Source organism: Somniosus microcephalus, chromosome 3, assembly GCF_052327205.1.
Source record: "Somniosus microcephalus isolate GS21.2 chromosome 3, FLI_Smic_1.0, whole genome shotgun sequence".
NCBI classification, from domain to species: domain Eukaryota; kingdom Metazoa; phylum Chordata; class Chondrichthyes; order Squaliformes; family Somniosidae; genus Somniosus; species Somniosus microcephalus.
Genome location: NC_140989.1, coordinates 273,350,431 through 273,363,338, shown reverse-complemented (window position 1 = coordinate 273,363,338; position 12,908 = coordinate 273,350,431).

Sequence of the window (12,908 nt, the reverse complement as noted above, 5' to 3'; positions counted from 1 at the left end):
CTGATGATCAGTCAGTAGGGTGAATTTCTGCCTTTTGCAGATAGTGGTTGAACTTCTTCACCCCCCACACCAGGCTGAGGGCCTTCCTGTCAATCTGGGCGTAGTTACGCTCGGCTGAGGTTAACGAGTGCGACGCAAAGGCTATTGGCCTCTCTGAACCGTCAAGGAATTTGTGTGACAGCACCGCTCCGATGCCGTAGGGAGACACATCACATGCTAACCGAATCGGTAGTGTTGGATTGTAGTGGGCCAATACTTCTTTTGAAGTAATTAGGCATTTACATTTCTGAAAGGCACGCTTACACTCATCACTCCATTTCCATGTTACTCCAGTTTGCAGTAGGGTGTTCAGTGGGTGCAGAATTGTAGATAAATTCGGCAAGAACTTATGGTAGTAGTTCACCAACCCGAGGAACGACCTCAGTTGTGACACATTTTCCGGTGCTGGAGCCTTGACTACAGCCTCAATCTTGTCCGGCGACTTATGCAACCCTTCCTCATCAATCATGTGGCCACAATACGAGATTTGTCTCCTGAATAACTCGCAGTTGGGGCGGTTGGCTCGTAGCCCATATTCCTGTAATCTTGTGAGCACCTGCTCCAGGTTGGCAAGGTGTTCACTGTCATTTTCGCCCGTAACCAGGATGTCGTCCAAATAACACTGGGTCCCCGGGATCCCTTGCAGGACTTGTTCCATCGCCCTCTGCCAAATAGCCGGGGCTGATGCTACCCCGAATACCAGTCGATTGTACTGGTAAAGGCCTTTGTGAGTGTTTATCGTGAGGTATTTCCTAGATGCTTCTTCCACCTCCATTTGTAGATACGTTTGGGCCAGATCAATCTTTGTAAAGCGTTTCCCTCCAGATAGTGAGGCGAAAATATCTTCTATCCGTGGAAGTGGATATTGTACTGTGTGCAGGACTGGGTTCACAGTTACCTTGAAGTCCCCACAGATGCGAACCTTCTTCGGTTCCCCAGGCGTGCTGCTCAATGATTTCTTCATTACAGGAACGATGGGTGTGGCCCACTCGCTCCAGTCCACCTTGGACAGCGCACCCGAACGCTCCAGACTCTCCAGCTCTGCTTCAACGGCTGGGCGGATCGCGTAAGGTACCGGTCTGGCCTTAAAAAAATGTGGGTTTGCGTTATCTTCGATTTTTATCATTGCCGTTACACCTTTTAGAGTCCCAAGTCCTTGTTGGAACACCTCTTTCGCATCAGTTAGAATTTTTGACAGTCGTCCAGGTGTGACGTCATCATCCTTTTTATCAGTCACAGTTAGCGCCTGAATGGAATGCCAATCCAATTGTATTTTTCGGATCCATTCACGTCCCAATAATGGTGGTCCTCCATCTGGTAGTATATATAGATACAGTTTCTGTGTTTCCTTGCCGTTGTATTCAACTGGCACCCTTATTTTTCCTCTGGGGTAGACTTTTTGCCCCGTGTATGTCTTCAATACAATGGACGTGTCCTTCAAGGGTATGTGTGAGAATAGCCGCTCATAGTCTTGTCCATTCATGACAGTTAGGGCTGATCCTGTGTCCAATTCCATCTTTACTGGGGACCCTGCTATCATGAGGGTGACCTAAATGGTTCGGTGATCCTCCTTTGTGATCACGTTGTGTAACTTTAGACAACTTAGTCTCCTGCTCCCGGAGTCCTTATCACTCTCCTGATCTTCCGAACTACTGTCTGTCAATTTCTTTACTTTCTTGTACTTTTCCTTAGTAGTTCTTGTAGTGTTGGTTTTCCTTCCTGACCTGCAGACTCTTGCTATGTGTCCCATTTTCCCACATTGCCTGCATACTTTGTCCTTAAGCCAGCAGTCCTTCTGATCATGGGTTGTTCTGCCGCAGTGATAGCACTTTTCTGCTCCATACGCCATTTCGTTAGCGCTGTATTCCTGTGGTTTCTGTTGTATTTCCGCAGCTCCCCGTGCTGCTGCTTCGTAGGATACTGCCACGCTGAAAGCCTGTTCTAGCGTCAGGTCCTTTTCCGAAAGTAGTCGTTTCTGAGTTCCTTCACTCTGGAGCCCGCAGACAAACTTATCCCGTAAGGTGTCTGCCGGTCCTGCTCCGAATTGGCAGTGCTTCGATAACTTGCGTAGTTCCGTAAGATAGTCAGCATTGCTCTCATCTTTGTGCTGGTTTCTTTTATGGAATTTGAATCTTTCTGCTATCAGCAGCGGTGTAGGGTTTAGGTGTTCCTGTAAGATATTAACAATCTCTTCAAAACTTTTCTCTATTGGTTTAGCTGGGGTAATCAAATTCCGCAATAGGCCGTACGTTCTCGCGCCCATCAAATTTAATAATACCGACGCCTTCTTTCCATCGGCCACCTCATTTGCCTTGCAGTAGACTTCAATTCTTTCCACATACGTGGTCCAGTCTTCTACCTCGTTGTCGAAAGCAGTGATACTGCCAATCTTCGGGATCTTGATTGATTTAAAATGGCGCCTCCCGCGCTTTTTCTTCTTCCCCAATGGAATAAAATGGCGCCTCCCGCGCTTTTCCTTCTTCCCCAATGGAATAAAATGGCGCCTCCCGCGCTTTTCCTTCTTCCCCTTGCTGCCACGCTGCTCCTAGCATTCTACAGGGTAATGGCGGTGACCCGCGGCTTCGGCCCGTATCACTTTTCCTTCCCCCCGTTCTATCCTCTCCATGCTGCCCGGTTCTTGAACACCGACCGCGCCCTGTGCGCTCCACCCTCTCTCTCTCTCTTCCTCCCGACGACGCTGCACGGCCCCTTTGCAGAGCCGCTCGATCAAGCCTGAGCCCGCTGCAGTCCGGAAGGGTCAGCGCACTACCTGCTACCAGCACGACTTGCTGGAACACCTTGACTGGGGAGCCAGGCCCAGCTCTCCACAGCCTCCCCTGCAACTCTCCAATGGATCCCTGGGCGGTTGCCCGCGGTCGACGCCCGCCATTCTGACTTCGACCTCCAAGAAGCTTCTCTTCAGGGAAAAGATCCCTGTGAGGTGATGCAGTACTGCAGGTGAGTTCGAACCTGCCCGTCACCAGTGTAGTGTCCGGGTATCAATAATACTTGGACTGCAGGAGAACAATAGAACAGGTATTTACTGAACAGAGGGGAACTCAAGACTGAAATACAGAAGCCTGCTATGGCTTTATATACAGGGGTGGTCACTGCCGATACTGCAGTATAGAATCAGTTCTTCTCTTAAAGGTATATACTCAACAGGACCCATCTGCAATGTAGGAAAAAGTTCAACGACCTCACTTGGGTCGTCGGGGTGAGTGCCTTTTTTTTCAAAACCTCTTCATCCCTCCATCTCAACCTCACTTTATGGCCAGAGGGTCTTGAAAGCCCCAATGCCCAACACTTATCCAACACCTATGGCCCTTTCATCAAACACACACGCACATTCCACACTTTGCATACAGTAAGGGCTATTCAACCATGGGAGGCATTTCAGGCAAGATCATGGCTGCATACAGTAAGGGCTATTCAACCATGGGAGGCATTTCAGGCAAGACCATGGCTGCATATTTACTCAGACACCGTCCTTTTTCTTGCAGGCCAAGCTGTCTCATAATAGGAGACAGCAGCAATGGACCGGTGGAGGGCGGCCTCAGCTGCAACCCCTCAGCGATCTTGAGCGCATCCACAGGATTGTGGCAAGCCGGGTGATTGGTCCCGTCGCCACTGGAGACGCCGACCCCGTTCTGGACAGCAAATGGTAAGGTCATCACCTTTTTGTCCTCTCTCCTTCCACTTGTTCCTCACAACAGCAGTCTTTGACATTTTCAATCCAAATCACTAAATCGCTGCACTCATTCCTCCCTTGCTGCCACCCTGTCCTCACGTTAAAGCCACTCTTGTACCCCCCTGCTTTCAGATGGTGATTCACCAGGTGAGGAGACGGGCCCTCAAGCTGCCAGTGAGAGTGAAGCTGAAGGCGAGGAGGAAGAGGAAGCCGGACCATCAGCGCCACCCTCTACCGAGGCAGCTCATGCCCACACTGGGGACACACCTGCCCTGGAGGGGAGCAGGGGGGAATGGTCTGACGAGGGTGAAGCTCCAGGACGCAGCGGGCTGCAGCAACGCGAGGGGGGTAGGGAAGCTCGGGGGCCTTCTCCTCAGAGGGAGAGTATGGCTTCGAGTCCTGCTGCACTGGACGCAGACGAGGAGTGGGTCCTCGCTGAAATGAGCGCCCAGGCGGAGCAAAGGCACACTGAGCTCATGGCTGCAGTGGCAAGGTTGCCCGAATCCATTGAATCACTGGCAAGGAGTGTGGAGCACTTCGCTGTAGCACAGGCGGCTGCCACGCAAATGCTAAGTGATGCAATGCAGTCAGTGGCTGGTCTCATGCAGACGCAGATTGAGGCCTCGCGAGCACTGACTGCTGCCACCCTCGCTGGATCGGGCAGATTTCCTCGGGGCTCTCACCGTGCCACAGCAGGCCGTCAATCTGTGCTCCATCAGATTGCTCTGGATGCTGAAGTGCTGCCCCGTGGGAGTGCCAGTGTGTCGGTCGAGCAGGGAGTTGCTTTCTTCTCTCAAGATGACTGGCACTGCAGTTGCCACCACCTGTAGGACAGACTGCTGCCGCCCGTGCAGAGTTGGTGCAGTCAGCAGCCGGGCCCTCCAGGCCCAGAGCTGGTCCAGGCTGTCCCTCAAGGGCATCTGCAGTCTCAGTTTCTGACACTCAGCAGCCTTCCCCCAGCCTTGCTCCAGCCACTGGGGTCCCATTACGGAGGAACTGCAGGGTGGGAAGGGAGGAATTTTGCAAGGGAAGCAGATCACCCTCGAAGGGCAAAAAGTAGGAGGTGTGGCAAAATGTATTTCATTGTTTTATTGAAGGCCGAGGTTCATGGTCAAATTTTTGTTACTGTTTTGGACATTGTCTCCAGGTTGTGAGAGCCAGTTATGTGAATGACTGCTTTTTTTTGTGTTTCTTTCTATTACTTTGTCATGCGGAAATGAGACACACAGAGTTTGTGAAATAAAGAAGTGTCTGTATTCAAAATGTACATGTTTGGTCTTTGCACTCATTGTTGCCTTGACCGGCTTAGGGGTTGCGGGATGGTTTCATTCAGGTTGTTTGAATGGCAGAAGACATTCCCTCAGAGGGGGCCTAGAAGTGACTTGCCATGAGCCTTTGACGGATGGCCCTTCCACTTTGTGCCTCCCTCCCGCCTTGGTGCTGCTGATGATCATCCTCCTCATCTTCATCTTCCTCCTCCTCCTCCTCTGCTGGTGCTCCTCCTGGTGGCATTGACTGGGTCCTGAGGATTGCAAGGTTATGCAGCATGCAGCACACAACAACGAAGTGAGAGATTCGCTCAGGCGAGTACTGCAGGGCTCCTCCAGAATGGTCCAGACAGCGGAACCGTTGCTTGAGCACGCTGATTGTGTGCTCAACGATGTTCCTGGTAGCTTGATGGCTCTCGTTGTCTCATAGCTCAGCAGGGGTGCTGGGCGAATGGAGCGGTGTCATCAGCCAGGTGCACAGACGATATCCCTTGTCCCCGAGAAGCCAACCTCCTGGGTGATGCGGTGCCTGGAAAAGGTCTGCCACAGAAGTTTGGCGCAGGATGAAGGCATCGTGGCTGCTGCCTGGAAAGTGGGCATTGACAGCTAGTATCAGCTGTCTGTGGTCACAGACCAACTGGACGTTTACGGAATGGAAGCCCTTTCAGTTGCGGAAATTCTCGGCATTCTCTTGCAGCGCCCGCAAAGCCACATGCGTACAGTCAATGGCGCCCTGCACCATGGGGAAGCCCGCTATAGTAATCTGGGATGTTATGATTAAGGTTATCCACCAGGTGGTGCTGTAGCCAATGCTGCTGCTAAGGTCAGAGGTTTGCTTCAAGTTAAGGTCAGAGGTTTGCTTCCTGTCAAGGTCAGCAAAGGTGGAATGCCAGGATGCAGTCATGATGTTTGTTACTCTGTTTATTTAATAAAATACTTGTACTAGTTTCAAGATATCGCCTCTTCGAGTTCTTGTTCCACTACATGGATTTATCACATTTGGCGATGAGGTAAAAAGGACCCTGGATAAAGAAGAGAAGTCTGCCAGGACTTTTAAACAACAAAATCACGAGCTGCAGTTAGCTACCAGTTGGAAGAGAGCATGGCTGCCACGGTAGGAACGGTTTCCGCTTTTGATAGTCAAGCATAAACCTGGGAGGAATACTGTGAAGTGTTGGGTTATTTTTTCGAAGCAAATGAAATAAATGATGCCGGAAAAAGGAAAGCCATTCTGCTTAGTTCAGTGGGAAGCCAGACCTACAGTTTGATGAGGAATCTGCTCAGTCCTGAAAAGCCTGGAGACAAATCATTTGTTGAATTAGTGGCTTTGCTAAAAGAACATTTCAACCCTAAGCCTAGTGAGATTGTACAACGGTTCAAGTTTAATTCAAGGAACAGGAATGAGGAAGAGAGCGTAATGGACTATGTAGTGGTGTTGCGTAAATTAGCACAAGATTGCAATTATGGGAACAACCTGAAGGAAATGCTGCGAGATAGGTTAGTTTGCAGAATTATGGACGACCGAATGCAGCGTAGATTATTATCCGAGACTGGACTTACTTACGAAAAAGCATTGGAACTTGCTCAAGCCATAGAGACAGCGAACCGAGATGTAAAAGAAATACAGGGTTCAGACAGGGCTAATGCTATGCAAGTTGCAGGTCAGGTTGTTGTGCACAAGTTGAACATGCATCAGAAACCACAACGTGAGCATGTGAAGGCATGTTATAGATGCAAGGGCGATCACCTGGCAAGTGAATGCCGGTTTCTGGAGGAAAAGTGCTACAAGTGTGGGAAACAAGGACACATAAAACGAGCTTGCAGGGTGAAATCACCTGTGGAGGAATCCAAACCAAAAGGGGAGGACAGCAAAACCAAGGGAGAGAAGTGAAAAAACATGGAGCACACCACATCAGTGAGGAAGAAGAGGACATGTTCATAATGTATAGCATGTTAGAGAACATTCCAAAAGTGGCTCCTATCACATTGCAACTGACAGTAAATGACTCTAAGGTGAACTTTGAAGTGGATACAGGGTGCGGCGTGACCATAATGAACCAGGCAGAGTACTCAAAATTGTGGAACCGTGCAAAAGTTCCAGAGTTAAAGCCTTCCTCCCTGCATCTTAAAACATATACAGGTGAACGAGTAGCGACATTAGGTACAGCTAATGTAACTGTGCAACACAGGGACACAGTGGAACAGCTACCTGTAGTTATAGTATCGGGTACCGGACCAAACCTGTTAGGTCGGGGCTGGATAAAAGAACTTAAATTAGACTGGGGAGCAGTAAATCAAATAGATGCGGGCAAACAGTTGACTTTGCAAGAAGTGTTGAGTGAACATGAGAATGTGTTCAAGGAGGAACTTGGCACATTTAATGACCCCCCAGCTAAGATTTATGTAGACAAGGAGGCACCGCCAAGGTTTTTTAAACAACGACCTGTGCCTTATGCCATGAAGCCAAAGGTAGAGGCTGAGCTTGACCGTCTATTGAGAGAGAACATACTGGAATGTTGGGAATGGGCAGCTCCCATAGTACCTGTTTTAAAACCGGACAATTCGGTAAGACTCTGTGGAGACTATAAATTGACATTCAATCGGGTGTCCAAACTAGAGCAGTATCCGACTCCCAAAACAGAGGATCTCTTTGCAAACCTGGCTGGAGGAAAGAAATTCACAAAGTTGGATATGAGTCATGCCTACTTGCAGATTACACTGGATGATGAATCAAAGAGGTATGTCACCATAAATACACACAAGGGCTTGTTTACATATAACCGCTTACCGTTTGGTGTCTCATCTAGTCCAGCTATCTTCCAGAGGACAATCGAAGGTGTACTGCAAGGGATTCCACATGTTTCCATCTATCTGGATGACATTCTGGTGACGGGAAGAACCGACCAGGAGAATCTGAGCACTCAGAGAGATACTACAGAGATTGGAGAGGGCAGGGTTCCGGCTCAAGAGGAGTAAGTGCACTTTCCTGGGGAATGAGGCAGTGTTCCTGGGACACAGAGTGGATGCCACCGGGCTCCATCCACTCAAGGAGAAGGTACAAGCACTGCAGGACGCCCCTGCTCCTACAAATGTGGCTGAGTTAAAAGCTTACCTGGGACTGCTGAACTATTATAACAAGTTTTTACCAAACTTGTCAACTGTGTTAGCACCTCTTCACAAACTACTGCGCAAGGAGACGCAGTGGGGAGAGGAGCAGGGGGTTTCATTTGAACAGTCCAAGAAACTGATGCTGTCGTCGGATGTGCTGGTTCACTACAATGCAGAGAAAGACATCATTCTCTCTTGTGACGCTTCACCTTACGGGGTGGGGGCAGTTCTTTCACACTGCATGGAAGATGGAACTGAAAGACCAATAGGGTTTATGTCTCGAACTCTAACACCAGCGGAAAAAAACTATTCCCAGTTAGACAAAGAGGGGTTAGCAGTAATGTTTGGGTTACAGAGGTTCCACAAGTACATATATGGCAGGAAACTCACCATATGCACCGATCATAAACCTCTCTCTTTTCAATGAAATGAAAGCAGTTCCACAGGTGGTGTCACCCCGGATCCAGAGGTGGGCAGTGACGTTGAGGGCATATGAGTATGTCATCGTCTACAAGGCGGGCAAGTACCATGGGAACGCAGATGCCTTGAGCCGTCTTCCACTGCCGGGCACACCTATCCGTGCAGCTCCAGAGGACAGAGTTTTGATGTTGGAGGACACTGACACGGCACTTGTGACTGCAGAGCAAGTAAAAACATGGACAGGTAAAGATCCAGTACTGTCTAGAGTTCGAGAATATGTGGTGAGGGGATGGCCACAGCATCCGGAAGGGGATGACTTCACACCCTACAGTGTCAGGAAAACAGAGCTGAGTGTGCAGGATGGTTGCATGTTGTGGGGAGCACGAGTGATTATTCCACAGCCAGCATAACAGTCTATCCTAGAGCAACTACATCAGTGTCATCCTGCGGTCTCGCGTATGAAAGCCTTGGCTAGGAGTTACTTGTGGTGGCCAAAGCTAGATGAGGAGATAGAAAATCTAGTCAAGTCACGCAGCACTTGTCAGGAACACTGGAAGGCACCAGCAGCGGCTCCTCGCCACCCCTGGGAGTGGCCGGATAAACCATGGAGAAGATTGCACTTAGATTATGCGGGTCCATTCATAGGGAAGATGTTCCTCATAATCATTGATGCACATTCCAAATGGACGGATGTTTATCCTGTAAATCCTGCTTCCGCCACTACTACTATAGACTGCCTGCATCGGAGCTTCAGTAATCAAGGGCTACCGGAGATCGTGGTGAGTGACAATGCCACTTGTTTTGTGAGTACAGAGACAAAAGAGTTCTTGAGAAAAAATGGCGTAGTGCAGGTGACCTCGGCTCCATATCATCCGTCCTCGAATGGACTTGCGGAGAGAGCCGTACAAACATTTAAGGAAATAATGAAAAAAAGTGCAGAAGGGAGTTTAGCAGCCAAAGTGTCACGGGTTCTGTTCAGCTACAGAATAACACCTCAATCCACCACAGGACTCTCTCCTGCTGAGATGTTATTAGGTCGTAGACTACGCTCCACTCTTGACCTTGTCCACCCAGACCTAAAAAGGAAAATGGAAAACAGACAAAACAAACAAAAAGAGAACCATGACAAAAGAACAAAGAGCCGAAGTTTTGGAGAAGGCGATGCGGTCCTTACCAGGAATTTCAGTTATGGACCAAAGTGGATTCCTGACTTCATCGACTCAATGACAGGTCCATTATCATACAAGGTCATGTTGGGAGATGGTAGGGTAGTACGCAGACATGTAGATCAGATACTTCCCAGACAAGGGGAAATCGAAATGAAGGTTCCAGATGCAATGACTGAAGACAGGGTTGCCCCCAGTTATCCAAGTGCATCTGTGGTGCCACCACCAGGGACAGAGCCAATTCCACAGGAACCTATTCGTCAAGAGGAAACCATTGTTGCAGAGTCAGATACTCTGAGGACTGCTCAGGAGCAGCTGGTGGCTTCACCACAAACAAGCAGGGACTTTACTGTTAGACGTTCACAAAGGACTCGCAAGTCACCAGAGAGATTGATACTGAACTGTTAGATTCGTCAAGTATGGAACATGATGAATGGAGACTCCTTATGTGACCCTCAGGAATGGTTGGTTGTTAAGAAATTCATACTGAAATCTTAAGGGGGGAGGGATATAGTAATCTGGGATGTTATGATTAAGGTTATCCACCAGGTGGTGCTGTAGCCAATGCTGCTGCTAAGGTCAGAGGTTTGCTTCCTGTCAAGGTCAGCAAAGGTGGAATGCCAGGATGCAGGCATGATGTTTGTTACTCTGTTTGTTTAATAAAATATTCGTACTAGTTCCAAGATATCGCCTCTTTGAGTTCTTGTTCCACTACATGGATTTATCACACCCGCTATCATCGCAAAGCCCGTTGCGCATTCTTGCTGCTTGTCCGGGGTCATGGGGAAAGAGATGTACTCTCGTCTCTTTTTAAAGAGGGCATTTGTTACCAGACGGATGCAGCAATGCACCGCGAACTGGGAGATATTGGCGATGTCCCCAGTAGCTGATTGAAATGAGCTGGTGGCATAAAAGTTGAGAGCCACTGTTATCTTCACTGCCACTGACTGAGACGTCCTGCTCCTCAGTTGAGGTTTCAGATCTGGCTGAAGCAGGTGGCAGAGCTCAGTGACCACCTCCTTGCTGAATCGCAGCCTTCGCAAACAGTGCTCCTCAGGCATATTAAAGTAGGAGAACTGTTGGCGAAAACCTTGGGAGGGTAAGGTCTCCTGTACCGAGGACTGTTGGCCCTCCTCTGTCCGTCCATGATTGCCACTCTCTCTCTGCGTCTCTGTACCCTCTGAATGTGATGGAGAAGGACGACGTTCCCATCCATTGCAGCCCCCATAGTATCTGGGCAATCAAAGTTATGAAGGTCAAAAAGCAAAGTACCTGCAAAGTTATGGTCAGAAGCCAAAACTACCTCAGACAGCGTTGACTCAATGCAGAAGTGTCTCTTTCTCTCTCTCCAAATCTCCCTCTCTCTCTCAGAATGAGTGGTGCAAAAATGGCTACCACACAAAAGCCAGGAAGTGGCCCCCTTTAAATAGCGCCCCCCCCCAGCCCCACAGCGACTGGGAAACGTTCCAATCAAACTGTCGTTGTTAGCGCCAGGCGGAAAGGAGGAGGGCGCCACTGAATTTCCGGTCCGGGGCACCCCAAGGGCGTTGCACTCTTGAATGACGTCAAGATCTGCGTGCACAGGAGATCGGGCGGTATTGTTTAGCGCCGCCGCAAAATGTCCGGTCAATTTCGCGAGAGGCGCAGATATCACCGCACCCGAGCGCTAGTTGCTTTGCGCCCCACTTAGCGCCCTCTTAAGGCACTAACGGGTGGCGCTACCAACTGAATTTTCCCCCCATAGTGCCTTTAATGTAGTAAAACATCCCAAGGTGCTTCAAAATTTAAAACAAAATTTAACACCGAGCCACATGGGATATTAGGGCAAATGACCAAAAGCTTGGTCAAAGAGGTAGGTTTTAAGGAGCGTCTTAAAGGAGAAAAGAAAGGTGGAAAGGTTTAGGGAGGGAATTCCAGAGCTTTAGGGCCTTGGCAGCTGAAGGGACAGCCACCAATGGTGGAGCAATTTGAAATCGCAGATGCTCAAGAGGCCAGAATTAGAGGAGCACTGATATCTCGAAGGGTTGTGTAGGAGATCAGAGATAGGGAGGGGCAAGACCATGCAGGGATTTGAAAACGAGGATGAGAATTTTAAAATTGAGGCAATGTAGGTCAGTAAGCACAGGGGTGATGGGTGAACGGAACTTGGTGCGAGTTAGGACACGAGCAGCAGAGTTTTGGATGACCTCACTTTACGGAGGGTAGAACGTGGGAGGCCGGCCAGGAGTGTGTTGGAATAGTCAAGTTTAGAGGTAACTACTGCATGGTTTTAGCAGCAGATGAACTGAGGCAGGGACGGAATCGGACGATGTTCTGGAGGTGGCAATAGGCGGTCTTAGTGATGGCTAGGGAGTGAACTTGGAATCAAATCTGGGACATTCTAGCCTATATGGCTCAGTCCCACACCGAGCAATAGATTTGACTATGAAGCCTTGGAAATAAGTAGTAAATGTTTTTTTTTTGGACCAGCATCTTCCACATTCCCTCCCCTAAACACAGGTGATCATAATTGGCACTGGATACTGTCATATTGTAGGTACTGCGCAGGAACAATTTAAATATGCTATGGCCAATAGTTCACCTGTCTGTCACCAGCAGGACAATATTCCACAGACAACAATCTGGCCAAGTATTTTTGGATAACCTTCACACATGGGCCTAGAAATTGAGTGGGGTTAGCGCCCAATTAGAGGCGCTAGAGGGCCTTGCGCCAGAATTATAGCCGCTTCGGAAATTGATTTGGGCCCTACCATCGGCGTTAGCCAGTAGCGCTGCGCCGGCACCGATGATGTCATCGGTGTGCGCAGCGTCCCGGTTGCCGTGGTAACGCGGCCGGATGCCGAAATTCAGTTGCGGCCGCCTCGCCCGTGGCAGCCGCAACCAACGATTTTTCAAAAGTTTCTTGCTGGACTTAGCGCCGGCGCATTAAGGTGGCGCGGCGGCCGGCCGCTTTCCCGGCAGCCGCCTGCCCGCACCTCCCTCCCCGGACTCCTCCACCACCCCCCCGCGGCACAGATGTGTGTGGGCCTTGAGCCCGGCACTTCTCCGAGCTGCTGGGCTCATTTTTCGTGCGATTCCACCGGCCAGCGGTCGGCTGCAGGCAACTCCTCCTTAACAGAAGGAGGAGGCCTGCAGTACCCCAGCCTGCCGCACCGCATCGGGTGCCGCAGCGGGGGATTAGCGCCGCAATCCTGCATTCAGCGCCCATTGCGAGGC